Source organism: Phascolarctos cinereus, unplaced genomic scaffold (assembly GCF_003287225.1).
Source record: "Phascolarctos cinereus isolate Bilbo 61053 unplaced genomic scaffold, phaCin_HiC Scaffold_3;HRSCAF=262, whole genome shotgun sequence".
Classification (NCBI taxonomy): Eukaryota; Metazoa; Chordata; class Mammalia; order Diprotodontia; family Phascolarctidae; genus Phascolarctos; species Phascolarctos cinereus.
The window spans coordinates 96583780-96607657 of NW_027555736.1; the positions used below are offsets into that span (position 1 = coordinate 96583780).

Sequence of the window (23878 nt, forward strand, 5' to 3'; positions counted from 1 at the left end):
TTTCATGCTCACAACCTATGATGGTTCCTTATTAGGGATGGAGGGGGATAATGGATATAGGACTAGACCTGGGGTCTGATGACTTGGCTTTGCGTCCCAGTGCGGCCACTTACTTAAGTAGTGCCTTGAGGTGTAATGCCCCTTAGAGATGGCCAACCACTGCTGGTCAAGTTGGGAGGTAGATGCTATTATTCCTGATTTACAGATGAGGAAACAGACAGAAATTAAATGACTTACTCAGGGTTATGCAAATAGTAAGTGTGTGAGGCTCAATTTAAAGTCAGTTCTTCCTGATTTCAGGCCCAGTGTCACCTCGCTGGTTGACTCGTTGGTTGTGTCCTTTGTGCTTGAAGAGGACCAAAATGACATCACTACGTTGGGGTCAAGTTACGGTGTGTCCAGCTGTGGCTGATCAGACCAATATAAGCTCGGAAGGCTCTAACGCAGATTGGACACAAATAGTTCATGTGGACACTTGGAGTGGATGTCTCTAAATTTGTGCATCTCACTTTTTTTTTTTTGAGCAACTGCAATTCTGCTTTGGTCATAGAACACAGTTTCTTCTTGGATGTGGGCATGCCATGCTGGGCAGCCCGTTGCTAGTCTCTCATGCCTCACAATTGATTCTAAAATCCTTCAGGGAGACGTTGAGAATATCCTTGTATTGCTTCTTCTGATCACCATGTGAGCACATGTCTTGTGTGAGTTGTCATAAAATAGTCCTTTAGGCAAACATATATTTGGTATTTGAACAACATGGCCAGACTATCCGAGTTGCACTCTCTGTAGTAGAGTTTGAATACTTGGCAGTTCAGCTCCAGAAAGGACCTCAGTGCCCAGTACCTTGTCTCGCTAGGTGATCTTCAGAATCTTTCTAAGGTGATTCAAATGGAAGCGATTCAATTTCTGGGCATGACACTGGCAGATTGTCCAGGTTTCACAGGCAAGCAAAAATGAGGTCAGCCCAATAGCTCTGTAGACCTTCAGTTTGGTAGGCAGCCTAATACCTCTTTTCTCCCACACTTTCATTCCTTTGGAGCCTCCCAAATGCTGAGCTAACTCTGGCAATGCATGTATAAACCTCATCATCTAGATGTATATCCATGGAAAATATACTGCCAAAGGACGTGGACTTTTATCCATGGCATTTAAAATCTCTCCATTTGCTGTAATGGATGGTCCCTTGTATGGACGGTGTAGTACTGGCTGGTGGAGAATCTTTGTTTTCTTGGTATTAATTGTCAGGCCAAAATTACCACAAGAGGCAGGTGATCCATACTCTGTTGCATCTTAGCTTCGTAGGCTGCATTGAGAGCACTATCACCTGTGAACAAAAAGTCATGCACCAACTTTCCTTCCACTTTCATCCTGGCTTGCAGCCTTTTCAAGTTAAATAATTTACCATCAATGTGGTAGTTGACCTTGATGCTGTGTTATTCCTTGTTCAAGGTATCTGGCAATATAGCTGAAAACATCATGCTAAAAAAAAAATGAGAGTGACCAAACAGCCCTACTTCACTCCATTGGTGACTGTGAAAGCACGAGAGCATCGTCCATTATCCAGAATCTGCTCAAGCATGCCATCATGAAACTGATATACAATATTGATGAACTTTTCTAGGCAACCAAATTTTGCGATGATCTTTCAGAAATCTTCATGGTTAACAGTGTCAAAGGCCTTGGTCAAATTGACAAATGTTGTATATAGACCTGTCTTCTGCTCCTGGCATTTCTGCTGGAGTTGTCAGACAGCAAACACCATACTGACCTTTCCTCATCCCTTTTTGAAGCCACACTGGTTCTCAGGTAAATGACCATCCTCCAGGTGAAGGATCAGCCTATTAAGGAGGACTCCATCAAGAATCTTACTGGTAATGCTGAGAGAGAGACCCTCCCATGATTGTTGCAGGACCACCTATTTCCTATTCCTTTATAGAGATGGATGAATGAAGCATCTTTGAACTCCTGGGGGACAATGTCCTCTTGCCTTATAACCTGGAAGACTTCTGTCAGCTTTTTTTTAAAATTTTTTTAAAGGCAATTGGGGTTAAGTGACTTGCCCAGGGTCACACAACTAGTAAGTGTCAAGTAGTTGGTCTGAGGCCGGATTTGAACTCAGGTCCTCCTGACATCGGGGCCGGTGCTCTATCCACTGTATCACCTAGCTGCCCCATTCTGTCAGCTTTTGTATGAGCAGTGGACTCCTTGCCTTGTAAATCTCAGCTGGAATAGAGTCAGCACCAGGCACTTTTCCACACAAGAAGAGCCTAATGGCATTCAAAACCTCTTCATCAGTTGGAAGTTTGGTTAGAAAAGGATTGACTTCCACCTGAGGTGTAGAGTCAATGGCTTCAGGATTGATCGATGACAGTCTTTTGAGAATAGAAGTGTTCAGCCCATCTCTTCAGGATTGTGTCCTTATCACTAATCAATGTGGCTCCATCATAATTGGGTAGTTAGATCTTTGGCCCATAAATAGCCTTCAGGGCATCATAAAAATGCTTTGAATTTTTACTATCAATGGAAAATTGAATTTCATCTGCCTTCTTACTGAGCCAAGAATCTTGCATCTCTCTAAGCTTTATTTATACTTTACTTTTGATGGAGTTGAAACCGCCTTCTTAGAGATGGATGAACTAAACCCCTGTGGAGTTCTCATTTTTCATTTAGCAGCTTCTGAATTTCCTCATCATTTTTCTCAAACCAGTCTTGATGTATGTGAGTATTCTGGCCCAGATGAATAAATGCAGTGCTGTGCATCAAATCTCTGAAAGCTGCCCACTCCTTTTCTGCTCCACTGTTGCCAACCATGTGTTGGCTTAGCTTTCCCTCCAAGTTAGCAACAAACTATTCACACTCAGAGAAGGGCTTTAATCTATTGACATTAAGTCTTCTTGTCTTGCCTTGGGCCACCACTTTTGTTGAATGTGAATATTTGGCTTGGAAAGGATAAGTCTATGATTGATCCAGCATTCTGTTCCACATATCGCCTTTGTTACTATCATATCTGGTCTGTCTCTTCTCCTTATGATGACATAGTTTATTAAGTGCCAATGTTTGCTGCCAGGGTGCATCCAAAATGGAAGAAGTGTTGGTGATGAGGCCATGAGTTGCACAAGTCTTCAGTGGTAAGTGGCCGTTGCCTTGTTGTTTCCAACTCCATTCCTCCCAAGGACTCCCTGCTATGTCTGATAGTCTGTGCCTACTCTGGCATTAAAGTCACCCAGAACTACAGCTTGTCCTCTTTTGGCACACTGATGCTGAGGGTCTCCAGGTCTTTGAACTTGTCAGAGTTCGTCACGGCGGAAGCATATGCACTGATGATAGAGGCAAGGTGTTTTCCTGAAGGTGGCAATCACATTGTCACGAGCCTGTCGTTTGCCCCTTTTTGGGAGGCGTCCGAGCTTGTTGACTGGATTGGTTTTGGTGGCAAAGCCTCTGCCAGCTTCATGATGCTCCCTGTCATTGTGGTCACTTCAGAAGAACACGTATTGAGCTCTGGCTTTGGTAAGCTGGCCTTCATTTGCCAGCCTTTTTTCACGCAGGGATGCTGTTTGGATGTGATACCAGTTGAGTTCTCTTGCAGCAAGAGCTGTTGTCTTTCAGATCTACTAGATTTCATGTTGTCCATAAGTGTGTATACATTCAATGTACCAGTGGTGTGTGGAATCATCTTTACAAAAGTCTTCATAAATTGTGTGTGTGTGTGTGTGTGTGTGTGTGTGTGTGTGTGTGTGTGTGTGTGTGTTTCAACCTCAGGATAGGATCCCCACCTGCCATGGTAAGCAGGCCAGGGTTAGGTTAGGTGAAGCGGACAATTTTCAGGGCATCTTTTCTACCTCCTTCTTCATTCCAGGAAGTGAGTGGTGCATCCTTACAAAAGGCTGCTTGGACATTCAGGGGGCTGCTGAATCTCACTGCTACTCCAGTCCAGTGAGAAGTTGACCCTGTGGCCTGGGCCATCTGTATTCAGGGTTGTGACTACGGTTCCCAGTGTATCCAAACCTGCTGCTTCAGTCACTTGCCCATTACCACAGGACTTTGAGGTAGGTAGAAATGGTAAAATGGTATGGATGATGTTGTTTGACTTGTGCATAAATTGGATTTAAGAGAGGCAGAGTTGCTCAAAATTGTTGGCCTCACTTTCTATTCCACAGTCATTGAAATCCAGCGGCAAGACAAAAGTCAAGATGATTGGTAGTAGTAGTGGATGAACTTGGTGTCTTTGATGTCTAACCAAGCTCTAAGCACTCCTTAGTGCCCGCTTCCACTGCCTTCATGGCCCATTGGAACAAATTGTTCACGTCTGCCCATTCTATCAGCAGGTGTCTTCACATGCTTGGAGTAGACACCTCAAACTCACTGATGGGTCTGAAGCCTATCAGTTATTCCAACCTGGTTTAGCTTGTCTGCCAAAACCATTTACCAGGGTGTGGCCACTGCACATTCTACAGCTTCTTGGGACCACAGAGGGGAATTGGGTGGCAGGTGGATACCAATGGTGGAAAATAGTCCAGAAAAGAGCTCAGTAGCCCTTATACCATAGGTTCTAGTCTTCCCACCTGTTATCTCTAACTTGGAGGTAAGGAAATCTACCCTGTGGTCCAGCAACTCTATAAGGACAATTGATGGAAGATGCAGAAAGAAACCTCAGAGCAGGAGAAACTTTGGGAAATAGCCTACACAAATGGCCCTCAAGGAGACCAAGAATTCCCCTTGCCATGGGAAGCAAAAGCAGAGTAGCAACAAAGAGTCTCAATCTGAGAAAGTGTCTCAGACTCCGTGGTTGTGGGGTATGTTTCAGTGGATCAGATTTTGCTGAGCTCAGAGGGGAAGACCCAAGACTAGTGATTCCACCCTTTTCCCCTGCCTCCTCATTTCTGTTGGAGGCAAGATTTTTTTTTTTGGAGTAAATTTGCTTTCTCTTGTATTTTTGTTTTAAGGCTAATTTTTAAAGATAAATGTGTGTATCCTTTTGCAAAGGCAATCTAGAGAAAAAATAGAAGGGAATGAGAGAGAAGGAAATTTCACAACTGCCATATGATAATTCCCTAGGAAAATCCAGATAGGAGCCTAGAATTGAACAAGTGAGAATTATTGATTCATATTTTAGAACTTCCAAGAGCATGTCAGCAAGTCAACAAGTATGTAAGCACCTGCTATGTGCCATTCACTGTGCTAAGTGCTGGGGATACAAAGAAAGCCAAAAAACAGTCTCTCCGGTCAAGGAATCTGAAGCCTAATGGGCGAGACAACATATAAATGACTACATACAAATAAGTTACATACAGGATAAATTGGAGATAATCAACAAAGGGAAGGCACAAGCATTAAAGAGAGCTGGGAAAGGACTCTTGTAGAAGGCTGAGACTTTAGATGGATCTTGAAGGAAACCAGGAAAGTCAGAAGGGGGAGATGAAGAGGGTGAGAATTCTGGAGATAAGGGAAGGTCAGTAAAAATAGAAACACAGGAGAAGTGTCTTGTGTGAGTTACAGCAGAGATGCCAGTGTCATTGGACCAATGAGGATGTGAAGGAGAGTAAGGTATAAGAAGACAGAAAAAGTAGGAAGGGGTCAGGTTATAAAGGTCTTTAAAAGACAGAACTTTCTATTTGATTCTGAAGGTAAGAGGGAGCCATTGCGGTTTACTGGACAGTGAGTGGGTGGGGAGAGAGGATAATGATGACATGGTCAGACCTACATTTCAGGAAGATCAATTTGTTTTTTTTTTTTTAGGTAATTGGGGTTAAGTGACTTGCCCTGGGTCACACAGCTAGGTTAAGTGCCAAGTGTTTGTTCTGAGGTCAGATTTGAACTCAGGTCCTCCTGACTTCAGGGCTGGTGCTCTATCCACTGTACCACCTAGCTGCCCTAGGAAGATCAATTTGGAAAAAAACAGAAATCTAGATCGTTTCTAGACAAACATATCAACAGTTTGGAATAGCAGGGAGGAGGCTATAACTGATATGGGAGGTGGCTTTTTGACCATTTCCTCTTCCCCTAGTTTCTTCATTGGACTAGCTTGTAAGGAAAACCAAGCCTTGCTTGAGCCTCGAAGCCAGAGGAGTTAACTAGAAAGAAAGTCATGCCCTAGGGGAGGAGCTGGAACAAGAAGGCAAGCCAGAAGAAAGGACTGACTAAGCCTCCTTACCCCCAGCATAACAACACTACCCATATCTCAACACTGTTACATCAATACAATCTTCAACAAGTCAGATCACTGCTCTAAGCCTGCTTCCTCCTCTATAAAGAATAATTGTAGTACTGTATTACCAAAGAGAATGGCTTAGTGCCTACCAGACTGAAGCTGGAGACAGGAAGACCTGGTGACTAAATGCTCTGGTTCTCACTTTCCTCCTTTATGAAGTGGGGATTATAATACCTGTAGTGCCTACCTTATAGGGTTGTTGTGAGGTCTAAATGAAATTACTTATATGGAAAGGTATCAATAAAATAAACTTACTCCATTTAAAGCAAGCCCCCAGAGGCTAAGTTCTGATACATTTATCAAGAGAGAACGCATCTTGACTGTTTGCCAGGGGTGAATAAGGCCTGGATAATTCCTTGAATCAGTCAATAACATTTAAATTTCCTGCAATAGGAATTCTGTTCTGATTGGGTGAGGGATCTAGTCCTGTCCCAAGGAGCTTTTATAAAAGGCCTCTCAGAACTTAGTTTAGAATAATGAGAGATTTCAAAGGTGTGGCAGCAGAGAAATAGGAATGAATAGACATCAAAAGCTGAGCGTGAAAGAATGCACAGTACAGGGCATTCTCCTTCTGAAAGGAGAAAGAGAAAGGAGGGCTGAGCTGGGTCAAGGAGGGCCATGAACCTGATAGGTCTCCTGAAGCAGAAAACTCAGGCTGCTGCCCTCAGTTGTACCCACCTCCTCAAGTACTGAGGGAAGTTCTAAGAAAAAGTCTGATCTTTGCCCAATTTCCCCTCCTGGTGCCTGTCTATTAACAGACATCGTAATATCCACTACTGCCTCATCGCCCAAATCAGGGGTGAGGAATCTGTGGCCTCAAGGCCACAGGTGGCCTTTGAGTGAAATTTGGATTCTGTCAAAGGGCCACACTTGAGGACCTAGAGGGCCACCTGTGGCCTTGAGGCCGCAGCTTCCCCACCCCTGGCCCAAATGTTTGTAGTAACCTGAATTTTTTCTCAACTGCAAAGCAACCAGGGATTAACAAGACACAAATATTCATGTAAGCTAAAGCACAGGGCTAAACCTCTGCCTAAATGTTAGGAATTTTCCTCTCTGGTGTCTTGGAAGAATTGAGATGGCATTCCTAACTTTTTGTTTAAGATGACCTCCCAGTTAAAACATGAGAAGATGGAACTACAAGGGCCTGAAAGACCATTATATCTCCCCTAGGCTCCAAATGAGCAAGTAGTATAACATGTAAAGCTTACTGCGGAGGATGAAGTGAAATGATGAATGTAAACTGCTTTTCAGCCGTACGGTGGTTTTATGTAAGGCACACTATGGACATGAATTGTTATTGAAATTATCTTAACTATTGTTACTATTAACCAAGGTCTCATGACTGCCAGTCCAAGAAATTAGTTTTATAGATTAAATGACTACGATTTGCATTCTTTTTGGGTGCCCACCACCTCTAAAATTTGACTCTAAAGCTTTGTCATGGCTGGAGGTAATACCAGAAGGATGCAAGTTCCGGTGGGTTTTCCCAAGCTGGAAAGGCCCCAAGTGTGGCCGTGATGGCAGATTGTACAACAGATTCATGTTATAGGATCCCAGACTAGTTAAATTTGGAGGGCTGCATCCGAATGCTGGCCTCCAAGTGACAACATTTTGGGCCATAGCGACAATTATCATCATTGCCATCTAGATCACATGTCTCTAGAATTGGAAGGGACCTCAGAGGCTAACTAGTTCAAAAACCTCATTTTACAGATGAAGGAGACCCAGGGAAGTTAAGAGATTTATGCAAAGTAACAGAATACCAGAGTGGGGATTTTGCCCCATGTCCTCCAACTGCCAAGCTTTGCTTTTGAAGATCATCTCCTGAGGCACAGAGGGTTGTGACCTGTGTCAACAGAGTTAGCACTCACATTGATGAAACTGAGGGTTTTAAAAAGTATTTCCTGGGGGCACCAAAGAAGCTCAAGTCTCTTTCCTCAGAATAGAGAGAGAATGCAGTGATTCAGGATGTTTGTGTATTTGTGTATTTGTTGTTTCCCACAGTTATGGGAAGAGAGTGTACCTCAGGTAGATAGATGGAGCGAATGTGTCTTTTTACTATTCCATCTTAATAAATGCCTTTGTTAAGAGTTAATTAAATCTGCTGGCTGATTGATAATCAGAGACCCACCAGTGGGGGTTCTTGAGCTATAGTGATAAGAGTGTAGATCCAAAGCATTATGCCTAGAACACAAAGTAGCAATCTTATGGGGACTCATTCCATAAGTTCCAGCACAAGTTGGTTGGAGGAGTAGGCCAGAGGGGTGTTATTTGGATAACGCACACACATATATGTATGTGTACATACATATATAATTATTATATGTATGTATTATAATTATATTATAATCATATATATTATATTATAATTATATATTACATATATCATATGTTATATTATCATGTTAAATTATATTGTGCTACATTACATTTTACATATATCACATTGCATTATATTAGAATATATATATTTTATATATTATAATGTTATATAAAACAATTATATATATCAATGTAACATATTGGTATATTATATACATAAATGATATAGAACATATACAATATATAGTCCATTACATATAACAATATAATACAAACATATATTTATATTTTATATATGTAGCACACATCCATACAACCACTTTATATGTACTTACATATTCTTTCCCTACAGGAGAATGTAAGCTCCTTGAAGTCAGGAATGGTTCATTTTTGTCTTCGAATCCTGAGGATCTAGAATAGTGCCCCCAATATAGTAATAGCCTAATAAATGTTGGCTGAATTAAAATGAGTTGAATTAGAGACCTAGACCCTGCACTCTCAGAACTTAGAATCCCAGTCTTGGGTTACACTCATACTACTATAGGGAGGACTTTTTAGACAAGAAAGGCAGTGTGGTGAGTGAATAAAAAGCCAACTTCAGAGTCAGAGAAATCTGGGTTTAAATTTTGTTCCTGACATGTATTGACTATATGATCATAGGCAAGCCACTTAACTTTTTGTGTCCCCAAGAAATTCTCCATGTCCACAATTTACAAACGGACTGCCAATCTGCGTCAGTAGAGGGTCTTTTGACATTGGGAGTTTTGCAACATCAATGAAATCATGAGTCTGGTCCTGTCTCCTGACCCCCTCCCCCAAAAAATGATTAATCAAAATCTTCTAATCCAACCTTGAAAATTAAGTACAATAAAGAAAGTGGCTCACATTTGCCCAGTCCAGCTCCTTCCTCCGAATCATCACCTGCATTGCACGGATAGATATATAAACAAAAAATGATGTCATCAAACTTTTGGCCTGCCATTATTTTTAACAAGCCTCGGCAGGAGAGTAAGAGACTTTAACAAGCCTATTAAGCACAAAGCTTTCATTCTTCTGACCAGGACAGTCAATTCTAAAGCAGTTTGGGGACATGTCACCTATACTCTTTAATTCCAAAGGCAACCCAGTGATAAAATGCCTCCTGAATTTAATAATCTAGTTCTTTACCTACCTTTGTTATGTATTATCATACATTCTTCTTCTGATCCTTTTAACAGTTAGTTGCTGAGATCCTGGAGGAGAGTAGTTTATTGGCCATAGGTGGGTATGCTTACCACAGGAAGCACTTGGGAATGAGTTACATCCAATGTGTTCATTGTACAATGGGAGTGTAGGATGTATGTTTGGCAAAGGCAGTTTGCAATGCTTGGTACTGCAGGACTTAGAAGTCCTCTCTCTTCCTAGAGTTCTTATACAGCTACCCTGGAGGTAGTATCTCTTGAAGGTATTTTTCTCAGCTGGATTACCTGGGTCTGCTCTTCTCCTGGCTGGCTCTCTTCTTTGCTTCCAGGGGTCTTATTCCTTGAAGTTGCTTCCTCCCTCGAGTTACCAACTCTCTGTATTCATTTCTATCTGGAATGTGTCTCCATTTGTCCTCAAACTCTCTCAAATTGATGGACTTCTAAACTTCTGGATTGGATGTCTTCCTCTGGGCAAGTCACTGCCACAGCAGATAATGGAGGAAGAGATAAGAGTCCCTTCCATCATCCCCACTATGCCCATACAGGTATCTCATTCTACAACTGTCTCAGTCAACAGCTTTGACTGTCTTCACTTCTCCAGGGCTTAGCTATTTAAATCCCCAGGGCTGTGGCTAGTGTGTTAGCTCATCCAATTTCATTGTTTGCTTTAATTCTATTGGGGAAAAGTATTCACACAGCACTTAGCACAGTGCCTGGCACTTAGTAGGAGCTTAATGAATATTGATTAATTGGCTGGTCAATTCCTTGCTTTCTGTGATTACATCCAACAGGTTGGGGGAGGAAACCCCACCTTGACATATAAACTAATACGAGGTTAATATCAATAGGTAGAGTACATGAACAGCTTGGAATTTCAAGAAAGGCAGAACTCACTTCCTGTGTGACCTTATTCTCTCCCATGGTATAAGTTATCATCCCTATTGAAGATGTTTCCCAAAGGTATAGCTCCAGCTCCAATCTCTCCTTTAAATTTAAATCCCTCATCTCCATCTGCCCATTGGACATTGTCTCTCTGATGTTCCACTAGTACCTCAAACTCAGTATAACAAAAACTGAACTCATCAGGACTTGGGTTCAGATTTTACCCTTGTACAACATTGGACAAAATCACTTAACTTCTCTGGTCCTCAGTTTCCTCATCTATACAATGAGAGGGTTGGACTAGAAGGGACTCAGGTTCCTTCTAACTCAAATATGACCTTAAGATACTATGACTTTTCCCCTAAGTATAACACTCATCCCAACTTTACTCTCACATTAGTCTACTTCTCTCTATCACATGGCCATCCCTCATGGCCTTATGTCTGGGTTATAGTAACAGTCTCCAAAGTGATCTCCCCACCTCTAGCAGGGAGTTTCTTACTTTTCCATCCTTCTCAGTTACCAAGATAATCTTTCTAATGAACAGGTCTCATCCTCTCATTCCCCTGCTCAGTGCTTCAGTTTGGGCAAACTAGAAACTACTTAAAGCATCATTTAGGACTCTCCACAATCTAGTTCCAACCTACTTTTCCATTCTTATTTCATATTATTCTCCTTTATATACTCTAGAGTCTACCCAAACTAGACTTCTAACTGTTCTCTGATCTCACTTGGCATCCCTTCAGGCTGTCCTTTGTGCCTGGAATGCATTCTCTTCTCATCTTTGCCTGTTAAAATCCTCCTTTTCCTCTAAGACTCCAGTAAGGTGGCAGCTCTAACATGAAACCTTAAAAAAAACCAACAAAGATAATAATAGCTTACATTTACAGAGTCCTATAAAGTTTGTAAAGCACTTTGCATTGGATCTTGACAACAATTCTATGAGGTAGGCTCTATTATTATCCTCATTTTATAGATGAGGATAGTGAAGCAGGATCACGCAGCTAGTAAGTGTCTGAGGCGGGATTTGAACTCATCTCCCTGATTCCAAGTCCGGCACTCTAGCCCCTTTGCCATCTTACTGACAGTGTTTTCTTCTTCCCCAAATTTATCTGGAGAACCTTGTAAATGTTTCCACGAATACCTACTTTACCTTGTATTATATATTATACATACTTAAATACCTACCGTATTCTTCTATAGTCTGTATGCTCCTTGAAGGCAGGAACTGTCATTTTTCATCTTCATATTCCCAAAAGCTAGTATAGTGCTTTCTACAGAGTTCTACTTTCCACAAACGTAACGAATGTTTGCTGAATTAAACTGAATTGACTTAGTTGAATTGAGCTGAATTGAAGGTGGATATGTCTTGGACTCCATCCAAAGTATTTTAGTTACTAATATACAAAATACCATCATGACAACAGGTGGTATAGTGACTGAGGGTGATCTCCTTTTCCTGTTGGAGATTCCTGATAGAAAATGTGTGTAATGTTTCATGGGGATGGGGAAGGGGCAGGGAAAGGACATAGAATTAGAGATGGGATTAATTATTAACAGCAATGACTCCCACACTAAGGGAGGAGCACAGTTTTGTGTTTCTGAATCCTGATTGGTGGGATTCCCAATCTGCGTAGTCTGAATGAAAATCATTTTTTAAGGGCAATTTGTTCCATCAGAGGGTAATCATGTTCTCCTGGGGGCTGTTTATTCATAGTCTTCAATAGAAAGCCTGAGTGAGGGGGATTAGGTGGTGCTTGTGGGAGGAGGTGGGGGCATCTAGAACAGGATGCAACAATTGGCAGAATGTTGTCCTTATCAGGGACACACAGGAATAGAGGGAAACTCTCCTTGTCCAGGGTATGAGCTGTGGGTTTTGTTTTTTTCAAATGTTCTTTTTTAGTTGAAGGGAGATCCTGAGAAAGATGAATGGCATTGGGAGAGGAAGTCCCTGCCAGCAAGAGTTAGAGCTGTCTCAGGCCAAACAATTTAAAGTTTAAGTTCCCTCTGGACATATGCCCCACCCAGGCTCTTTGGAACTTTCCAGGAATCTCTACTTCAAAGCAGTTAGCCCTGTTTCTCTTTCTCCTCATTCCTACCGCCTAGCCATCTGTGGTACAGTCTTCCAAGAGAGAGAGAGCAACAGACTATTGGAAGAGGCCAGGCTGTGGCTCCCAGAAAAGAATACAGCATTCTCTTCCCCTCTTTTCCCAAAGAGCTAAACCTGAAATTTGGGAAAGATCTCTAAGAGAAGACTTATTTATTGATTTTGGCAGGGGTGGGAAGAAACGCCAGGGAAATTATCTTTTAATGTATTTGACAAATAAGTAATCACAGAGCCATAGAATGCTACAGCTTTTGTCCAGCTTCCTCATTTTACAGAGAGAGAATTCTGGGCGGGGTTGATTAACAGACTATGGTAGAAAGAATGAATTCTAATAGAAAGGACCACTCCAAGGTGTAGCCTTGGAATATAGGATCTGGTCATGTTCCTCCAATTAATTTAACCTCTCTGAATCTCAGTGTCCTTCTCTGTAAAGTGGGGGGGTAATTAAAAGCACCTACCTCCCAGGGTGTTGTAGGGATGTTCAGTTGCTTTCCAGTCGTGTCCAACTCTTTGTGACCCTGTTTGGGGTTTTCTTGGCATTTTCTTTGCCATTTCCTTCTCCAGTTCATTTTACAGATAGGAAACTGAAGCAAACAGGGTTAAGTGACTTACCCAGCTAGTGTTAAGAGGATAAAATGAAATAATAACTGTAAAGTGTTTTGCAAGCCTTAAATGCTAGCTGTTATTGTTATTATTATGATTGTTATTATTATTGTTATCATTGTTGTTTTTGTAAAGGGTAACAGAATAGAAAAAGCAGTCAATCTAGAGTCAAGACGCCTGGAGTTCACATCCTGATTCTGTGTGACCTTGGATATGTTATTTTACTTCCCTAGGCCTTGGTGTCTGCATTTATAAAATGAAGGTGATAAAAGGAAGAGATGACCTCCAAGGTGCCTTCCTTGGAAATGTTCTTCTTTTTTCATGTTCTTGGAGTCCTCTGAACTTAAGGTCTATAATTTTTGTCCGTTATGTACCCAGATTGTACCCGGAAACTCACACAGATCCTTCTTTGAAAGCAGGAGTGCAAATTTACTGAGCTTATAGAATTAATTTGTACATTGAGGATTTGGAAAAAGTTTTAGTTCTAGCAACTATGCAAATCAGTGTTAATTAAGATGCAAATTATCTCAGTTTGTCCATTAATCATCCTCCCCAACTCATGTATTATAAATTCCTCCCTCTTTCCTGGCTCACTACCATCTGTCTGTAGAGATATTCAGGTTTCCCCAATCCTAGAGAAAAATGCACATAGATACACACAGATGTACACACACAAACATAAAACTCCTTTCCTGGACCCTTCTATCCCAACTAACTATAGAATTAGCTTTTTTTTCACCTTTCATTCCCAAATTAGACCCAATGTCTCCACTTCCTCATCAACCACTCACTCCTCCACCTGCTATGATCTGACTCCTGACTCAATCATTCCAGTGGAAGTCACTCAGGACTTGATTATTGGTAAATCCAGCGGTCTTTCTTTTTGTCCTCCTTGTCCTCTCCACATTGTCATTATCACCTTTGAACGCTCTGTCCTTCCTAGCTTCTAAGATAGTCTCCTTGTCCTCCTTCCTCCATGACACTCCTTTGTTTGCCTGTAAAGGTTTTCTGTCCTTTCCACAACCCCTTTTTGCTAGTCTTCCCCAAGGTTCTAAATCATCGGCCTGTCTTTTCTTCTCTCCCTACCCTTTGTCCTTTGGCAATCACATTCATTCCTTCAGTTTGTTATCTCCTTTCATGCAGATAATCTTCAGATGCATAAATTCAATCCTAACCTCTCTCAAGATCCAGTCCATATTTCCAACCACCTACAAGACTTCTCTCTACATCTGAATGTTGTGCTAGCATCTTAAAGACAACATATCCAAATGGGAACTTAACTTTCTTCTAAAAAACCTGCTTCCCTTTTTTGTCTCAAATATTTTCTTCATTGTTACCACCATTCACTCAATATCCCGTGTTTAAAAAGCCTGGTGCTTATCTTTGACTTCTTCTTCCTTTTTCTCGCTGCCCACAAAGGATCATTGTGTTATCGTATCATAAAAAGAGAGCTGGAAGAGTTTTTAGAGGTCATCCAGTCCTAGGATCAGAGAGTCAAACTTGGAAGGGACCTTGGAGGTCCCTTAGTCCAACACCATCATTTTACAGATAACCAAAGAGGCATAGGGAAATTAATGTTTTGCTCAAGACAGAATAGGTAGTAAGTGGTAGAATCACTGAAGCTCAGAGTTGGAAGGGGTTTCTGAGGCTTTCCAGTCTATTCTTGAATAGCATATGAGGAAACATCATCATCCAGCTTTTTGCTTAAAGACCTCCAGTGAGTAAAGAGCCCTTTGCACTTTTGGACAGCACTGATTGTTAGGAAGCTGTTTTCATTTGTTCGCTTTTTACATCAGCCATCAATATACTCCTGCAATTTTTAGGCATCTCATCTAGTTCTGCCCTCTGGGGCTAAGGAAAATCCCGTGCTTTTTCTATATGACAGTTCTTCAAATATTTGAACAGAACTCAACCAGTCTTCATATTGTTGTGGCCTTCGGGTCCTCCTGAGAAAAGGGAGCTCCTGCTCTGGACTTACATGAACTGGTTTCAGTCCTGATCACATTTCCCCCAATAAAAAGAGAGGATTCAAGCAGATTCTCATCTCTAGTGCCTTATGCCCCCCAGCCCCAACTCAAAGTTCTGGGGAAAATCTCTTAAACAAAAGTTGGTTTAGCCCATTAACAAAGTCATTTCTAAAGAATACTCAATATGTGAAATACATATCAGGTATATTCTAGCTATGTATTTCCTCCATCACAAAATGAATGCTTAAAACATAGCAGTCTTACAAACATGCATTAACAAATACTGAAAACATAAAACAATAACTCATTACACTTCTCCCTAGAGGCAAAGACATTTTGTGGGACTGCTGAATTAATATTTCACTTTCACTGTCTATACAACTCACAAGACTGAGATCTTCTGGCCAGCGAGGGAATGGTTTGGACTTTCTGAGTTCTTTTAGCTGCAGCATTTTCCTTTTGCTATGTTTTCCTCAGGAGTTGCAGGAATGGTTGGGGAAGTCAGGAGCTCTCAAACTGATGAGGTAGCCACAAAGGTGAGAATTATCTATCTCTTTGGATTCCTGTTCAGTGACCTGTGCTCAGAGAAAGAAACACAAAACAGAAGAGTCAGCCAGGGACTCTAAGTCCAATGTCAGGCCCAAGCAGGCCAGAATATGTTCTTGCTGACATGTCTTCTTGGCATCATTATGCTAGGGAGAGGAGCGGGAGGAGAAAAATCTCCTCCTACCCTGCCTGGAATCCAAGGGAGAGCTGGCAGAGTCCCAAAGCTATTGCATTCAAAATGGTGAGGGATAGAAAAGAGGTTTGTTTTGTTTTCCTTTTCTTCTTTTTATTACCTTCTGAGGAGGTGGTCCTTCTTGGCCCAGTCACCAGTTATCTTTGGTGTAGTCCCCCAGACACAGGGATCAGTAAGCCAGAGCACAACTTCATAGGAGCTGCCCTGGCCCAGAAAATCAGAAGAGGGGGCCTCCCCTGATTACCTTGATTAGAACCATATGGCATGATCTTAAGGCTTTCCATCTTCCTAGTTACATTCTTCTAGATAAACTCAAGTTTATCACTATCGATCCTAACACAATATGCGATGAGTCCAGCACAATATGGCAAATATTGTTTGACCTGAACTGTACAATGGGACAGTACAATGGGACGATCATTGACACTATCCTTAGTCCTTCATTCAGATGAAGATCATTAAAAAAAAAAGTATCAGCCTTTAGCTGTATGACCTTGGGCAAATCACTTAAATTCTCCCTGTCTTAGTTTCTTCATCGGTAAAATGGGGATATAATAGCACCCACCTAGTAAGGTTATTGTGAGGAAAAAATGAGAGGCTATGTAAGGTGTTTTGCAAATCTTAGAGTGCTAAATAAATTCTAATTATTGCTATGTTCATGGCCCTGTGTCAGGTACTCAGTGGGCTACAGAGAAATGTAAGTCATGTCCCCTCCCTCAGAAAGTTTATAATGTACCTGGAGAACAACACACACATACCTGAAAAGTTAAATACCCCCCTCATTAAGTAACTAAAAATGATGACACAAGAAATATCACATCCAAGCTTAAGTGCAAAAATACAGTTGATGAGTACTACGACTTCAGAAAGAGGGAGAAATCCCCATGCTGAGGTGACCTGGGAAGGCTTTCTGGAAAATATGGGACTTGAAAGATGGATAGGACTTGGTTATGAAGAGATGTGGGGGGGAACCAGCATGAACAAAGGCATGAAGAAATAATTTTAAAAGTAAAATATTATTGATATCTTTTGTTTTTTGATAAAGAATAAAAAAGTTCAGGAAAACTAACATATCAAAAAAAAGCTTGACTTTACATTTAGTGTTCCACACCCACGTCTTCTGCAAAGAAGCAGCAGAAAGTAGCTTCTCATATTTCTTATTGGAGGTTTAGCTTGGTGACTACAATTTCATTGCATTTGGTTTTGACTGACATTGCATATATTGTTTTCCTGGTTCACTTTCATTGGTTTATGTAAATTTTCCCATGCTTGTCTGAATTTTTCATATTCTTCATTTTTTACCACAGTCATAATCCGTTACATTCATATGTCACATTTTGTTTAGCCATTCCCCAGTTATGGGCATCCACTCAGTTTCAAGCTCTCTGATGACAAAAAAAGTGTTACCATAAATATTTTGTCATATATGGGTCTTTTTGTCATGTCATTGACCTTCTTGGTGTATATGCTTAGCAGTGAAATCTTTGGTCAAAGTGTACAGACATTTTAGCCACTTACTGAGAGAGAATGCTAAGGAGATTGAGAATAGATTGATTCTGGTGGAACAAAAGTGTTTGTGGGGGGGATAATAATTCCTGCCCTTTCTCCCTTGCCATCTCCTAGAGATGTTGGGGAACAAATTAGATAATAGCTGTGAGTGCTTTGTGCAAGGAGTTAACTGTCAAATATGAATTATCTCAATTATCTGCCATCATAGAAAAGAGGAGTGTCCTGAATAATACAAGGCTAATGCTAATCTGAAAGCAAGGTAATTTTTATTTGACTTTAGAAAGCTTTCTATATGTGTATTTGTGTGTGTGTGAGTGTGTGGGTGTGTTCAAGCGTGCATAGATTTGGCTTTCTGGTTAGTTTCAGTTCCTTGAATACAAACCAGTTGGGGTAGGTGAAGGAGCGTGGTCTATGGCAGGGGAAGTTATTTTGGGTTACTCAAACAAAACTCAGACTAGGAGATGTGAAATTTAAGTTTTAGTACCAATTATGTCACTAGGTATGTAGCCTTAGGCAACCCATTTGACGTCTGTTAGACCATGAATTCCTTGAGAGCAGAAACTTGTGGGGGGGTTTTCTTTTCTTTTTTTTTGGTGGTGTGTGTGTGTGTGTGTGTGTGTGTGTGTGTGTGTGTGTGTGTGTGTGTGCCTTTCTTTATATCTCCAGGACTCCAGTGCCTGGCACATGGTAGGTACTTAATAAATGCATGTTGACTTGATTTAACCTCATTAGATCTCAGTTTTTCTCATCTATAAAATGGTTATACTAATATTTGACCTGTGTTTTTCTGGGGTTGGGGGAATCAAATGAGATGGCACAGGCACTTAGAAACATTGAAAACATTTTACATTTCTTACATTTGAAACGTAGCTTTGATATTTCTTTCACAGTGTGGATCAAATAATTTAAACTCTTTGGTTTTCAGTTTCCTCATCCACAAACTGAAGGTTAGACTAGAAGTCCCCTCCAACATATAAATATGAGGTCTCATGATTGCTTGGCTTCAATGGGGGACAGCAGATTGAAAGGGGACCCAAAGCTCATATCTCTTGGCTTACTCAGAAATTCGGGCTGTTAGGGAAGTCTGTGTCACATAGGTATACTGCCTGCCACAGAATTGCTATATCAACTCTGATGGTTAGTACTCTCCAAATCCCAAGGGGACTCTGTAGTTGAACTTGGGAGCAGCTCTTGCTTTGTTTTCTACCATAAATGTATTCCCACTATACTGTACGAATGACCTTTCTCAGGGCTCTGGGAGAAAGCCAAAGTCTTGAGCTAAGGACAAGGGCACACACTGAATTCATTTGGGAATACACTATAACGCAAGGCACATGGTTTTGGAAATTGACAAGGGGACTGAGTATGAGCCAGGATTTTAGATCAATGTGACTTAAATAGAAATAGTGGCAATTAATTATATCATAAGATTTGGTCAATATTTAACCAAGAGTGGATGTGCACACACATGTACAACATTGGAAAACTAGGTTTTCAAAATTCTAGCTACTTATTCCATTTTTGCCATCATTTTGAACATATATATATATATATATAAACAAATATACATATAAATAAATATATATATATAAACAAACATATAAATAAATAAATGAATATATATATATATATATAAATCTCTCTCTCTTCCTCTCTCTCTCTCTCTCTCTCTCTCTCTCTCTCTCTCTCTCTCTCTCTCTCTCTCTCTCTCTCACTGTAGTGACATCTAAGTGTGTTTTGCAGAAAAGGATGGGCCCCTGGGTGCAGAGCCCATTGTAATACAGAGGCAATTGGAGATTTCTTATCTTCCTTGTGAGGTAGGTATACAACTTTCCTTTCAAAACCAAGCAACTTAAAGTAGAAACAAATAATTGAACTTTCCATCTGACATTGGGCCTTCTTGCTTCTCTCTCCTTTTACCTGCAGAAAAGTTTCCAAGTTTTCCATGAAGCCATGTCATATAAAGATGGATTGAAGGGATTGGGGCACATTTACCTTGAAGATGAGAAGATATGAAAGTTGTCTTCAAATATCGAAAGGGCTGTCATATAGAAGACACATTAGATTTATGTGGCTCTAGAAGAAAGAAATAGGATCAATAGGCAGAAGTTACAGGGAGGAAGAATTTTGGATCAGTATGAGAAAGAGCTTCCAAATAATTAGAACTGTCAGAAAGTGCAATGGGTGGCTGTCTGATGAGGGAGTGAGTTTCCTGTCACTGAAACTATTGAAGCAGAGGATGGATTATCAGGGATATGTGGACGTGATGGGGGTGGGGGGAGATTTATGCCCACGTACAAGTTAGACTAGATTAACTCCTAGGCCTCTTTAATTTTAGAACTCCATGGCGACACGTGGAAGAATAATTTTATAATATTTTATATGTACAGAGACAGTAGGGCTTTTTGCCAAACACAATATGACACAAGCAGCCAGTATTTTGTTTCCCCTGCTGAAAGATATAAGTGAGAAAGGAAGGAATGGGGTCCCGGGAAATAGATTGCTTTGACCTCAACTCCTTGACCTTTCATTCTAGCGCCAATTGTTTTTCAGGCCAATCCAGAGAGGATTTTGGGAGCAAAGTGGAATTTACTCTCCCAATCTCCGTATAGTTCCTGTGTGTTTTCTTTGGTAACCCCCTTCCCCCAACTGATTTTGGGCCTCTGAATCTCCATAAAGAGTTAAAAAGAGTTACAAGGAAAGTCTAATCCCAAATTAGGTTGTTGTATGTGACAATGGCCTTAATTCAGCACCGGAAATGGCCAATCAAAGAAAAACCTTATTCTCAGCCTGGGGGCATTCATCCTTATTTGTGTCAGGCTGTTTCTTAACTGGTTATAGTAGCGCATATCCTCAGTTATGACACAAGTACTGTCAGTCTCTCCTTCTTAAGAAACTTTCTAGTCAATGACCTAGGATTCATTATATGGCAGCTGAGATGGCCAAAAGGTGGCTCTAAAGAAATGAATCCCAGAAATTAATACATAGAAAAGCTCAGTAACTATGAGACCAGTGGAATAATAACTCAATTTATTTCTCTAAGCTTTGTGTCATCTGAAAATTTGATAAACGTGCCTTTTTTCTTGGGCTCTGCTCCTAACACTCCATACTTTTTTTTTTTACCTCCACTCTGAAAGTATTCTCACCCTGCATATGCCTCTGCCCTGTGTCTCCTCCTTCCTCCTCTTGGTAGATTCTAGTCTGGGATCAACATTTAAGGAAGTAACCTGCCCATTAAGGTTCACTTCTTTTCCAGCTCTGCTCCAGGCTTTATAGAAAAACAACAATAACAACTTAGATATGACCTATTATTCTTGATGAAGCCATGCCACCTCTTTTTGATCAATGTACCCCTTTTTAGATTTTCACTAACTATCCCATTGATATGTTCTAGGATTTCTCTCTCTCTCTCTCTTTTTTTAGGCAATTGGGGTTAAGTGACTTGCCCAGGGTCATACAGCTGAGGCTGGATTTGAACTCAGGTCCTGATGACCTCAGGGCCGGTGCTCTTTCCACTGTGCCACCTAGCTGCTCCAGTTCTAGGATTTCTCAAGGAGTCAAAGTCAAGCTTACTGGTTTATAGCTGGGAGATTCCAGTTTCATTCCTCTCCCCCCCCTTTTTAAAAATAAGATAATTTCAATGGATCTTCCTTCTTTTATATTAAAACTACTGGCTGGGAGGAGGTAGCCCCAGGATGCAAAACTCACTGATGAAAGTCAGAGCCTTAGAGACAAATTTCACTTAAAGATACTGACTTGTTTCTTTTAAAATATACAAGGAATGATCTAAGGAGAAATTGTTTTTATGATGGGCTAGCATCCAACGGTAATAGTCTGTTAAAGTGTCTAGTCCCATTAAAGAATCACAGAACCTCAAAATTAGGATTATGGAAGGGTGGAAGGGAGCAATTTATTAGGTACCTATTATGTATTAGGCACTGCACTTAAGCATTTAATGAATATTTTCTTATTTGATCTTCACAACAACCCTGAGAAGTAGGTGCTATTATGATCCCTATTCTACATATGAGGAAACAGAGGCCAACAGAGGTTAAATGACTTGCCCAGGGTCAAATGGCTATTAAGTGTCTGAAGCCCTCCCCCTTCCCTTCTTTGCCAACATGAATGAGTAGGGGTGTGGGGTATGGTACAGACTGTTGATCGGTCTTGCTGGCGTACTTTTTAAAAATTCATTGTTACAAGGGATGAGTCCCTCAGTAAGGGAGGAGAGAGAGTTATGTTTGGATCTGAAGGTGAACTAAAAAATGTAATATCAATAAAAAGTAAAAGAAGAAAAAACAAATTGCAAAATCAAAATATAGGGGGACTTCACTTTATGAAAAGAGTCCTCAGAAGATTCCACTGAAGAGCAAATTTCTGTAGTTGGAGTCAATTCAATTTAATTCAAATATTTATTAAGTGCCTACTATGTATGAGACATGGGATACACAAAGATGAAATAAAGTACAATCCTTGTTTTTAAGGAACTTGCCACCTAGTAGGTGAAATTGCATTTAAATAAATAACTACAATGCCAATTAGAATACAAGAAACAAAAGGAGAGGTCCAAATAAAATGCTTCTATGTGATTTATAAAGATGAGACTGCCCTCTTCCAATGTCTTTATCCTTTCAGAGTGATGTGGCAGAAAGAACACCTTACTGGGACTACGGAGATGCTTTGCGGTGAATTGACTGTATGACCCAGGAACAGTCGCTTAACCTCTCTAGACATAAGCTTCTTCTCTTATAAAAGGAGGGATTTGGTTCCCTTCCAAGTTTAAATCAAATGCTGCCATGTCTCTAGAACATATCTACAAAGTAAATCAATACACACCTGTACTTAGTACTGAGTACAATGTTTTCTTTTCATACTATATATTCTGGCAGCTCAGCGCCAGCTGATACTGGAGCAGGCAGCAGGCCAGATGTTTTTGATGGTGACTGCCAAACTCATGCTCATCATCGCTGACCCGTACAAAGGCAGCACCTTCCATACATGTTGAGGGCTTGAGGGAGGAACCGATGGATACAGCTGCACTTGTGGAAGAACTCCAAGTGTAAACAGGGAGGAATACATGACATACAAGCACACAGAGTACAAAAAGAAACCATTTGTACCTACAGGGAGTCACATGGACAGGGGACACATGAATATTTAATTATGCTCCCTACTGAATTATCCACATTAATGGAGGTAAGCAGTAGTATGGATAATACAAATTAGCAGACAAAAATTAAATAAAATTTATTTTAGTCTTCTATATGAATTGTATTATTTTCTGGTGCCTTATTTTTCTTAAAGAATGTTAGGACTGGGATGGAGATAATTTATTGCAACCTCTCCCCTTACGTCCAGAGTTTCTCCTCCCCACCATATAGGAAAACTGAGCACATGAGAAGGTAAGTGAGTTATCCAAGGTCACAAAGCTAATCAATGGATGAGCCAGGTCTAGATCCCAGGTCTCCTGACTTTTACCATTTTGTTTGCTGAATCTAGTAGTAGAATTTAGTTTGCCTTCCCTAAGGGCTTGGACTTTTATGGGTTTGATGGATTACCTTGTACTGGTTCAGGATTAAAACTTTTCCACATGAAGATGATTAGGCATTAATTGGCTTAAACAGGCAGATTACATCCAACCATCCCCCTTTATTCTCTGAGTTATATTGAGGTTATTGATGCACATCAATTTATTGAGTACCTACTATTTGTAAGGAAGGCCCACTGCTAAGCATCATTGGGCATACAATGAAATTTAAGGCACAATCCCTGGCCTCAAGGAGTTTCCAGTCTATCTAGGAAATCACATATACATGAAAAAATAATCAACACTATAAAGCAACATGGAATCAGTGCCTTACGAGTGGTCCAGACAAGTGAGTACTTTGGCAGTTCAGTAGGGCTGTGAACATACGGAGATATTTGAAGACATCAGTGCAGTTATGAATGCCTGAGCCTAATTGGAAAGGACATTGTCTTCACTCCCACCAAGTTACAAGGGACTGTCTGATGACATGAAAGTAATCTTTGTTTCCCCGACTTTCTGGAACATCAATGAATAATAGTTTGCATTATTAGAATGTCCCTGATCAGGGCCTTCTTCTTACCATAATCTTTCAGAAAAAGTGAAAAATTTATACAAATTGAATCTTAAGATACAGGGACCTTCTTATTGTGTTAATTATGCAGGGAAAGCACCAATGAAAACACACCCAGTCCCCTCCAGACCAGCATGATACAACAATTCAAGGCATTAAGGTGGGCTTGCTACTGACTGACACCTCAGCTAGCCAGCAATATTAGTAGTGTTAGTGCTTAAATAAATCAAAGTCATAAGTGAAGGAAAAAGGCATTTTTAAT

At 40.7% G+C, this 23878-nt stretch overlaps 1 long non-coding RNA gene across 1 annotated transcript; it reads left to right on the forward strand.

Annotated features, from left to right (window-relative positions):
- Window positions 1-3814: 3814 nt before the first annotated feature.
- LOC110209620 (uncharacterized) lies at window positions 3815-22831 on the forward strand. Its single transcript, XR_002324870.2, has 3 exons — window positions 3815-4046; window positions 19239-19335; window positions 19445-22831. It is a non-coding gene; the product is annotated as an uncharacterized LOC110209620 (long non-coding RNA).
- The last annotated feature ends 1047 nt before the right edge of the window (window positions 22832-23878 follow it).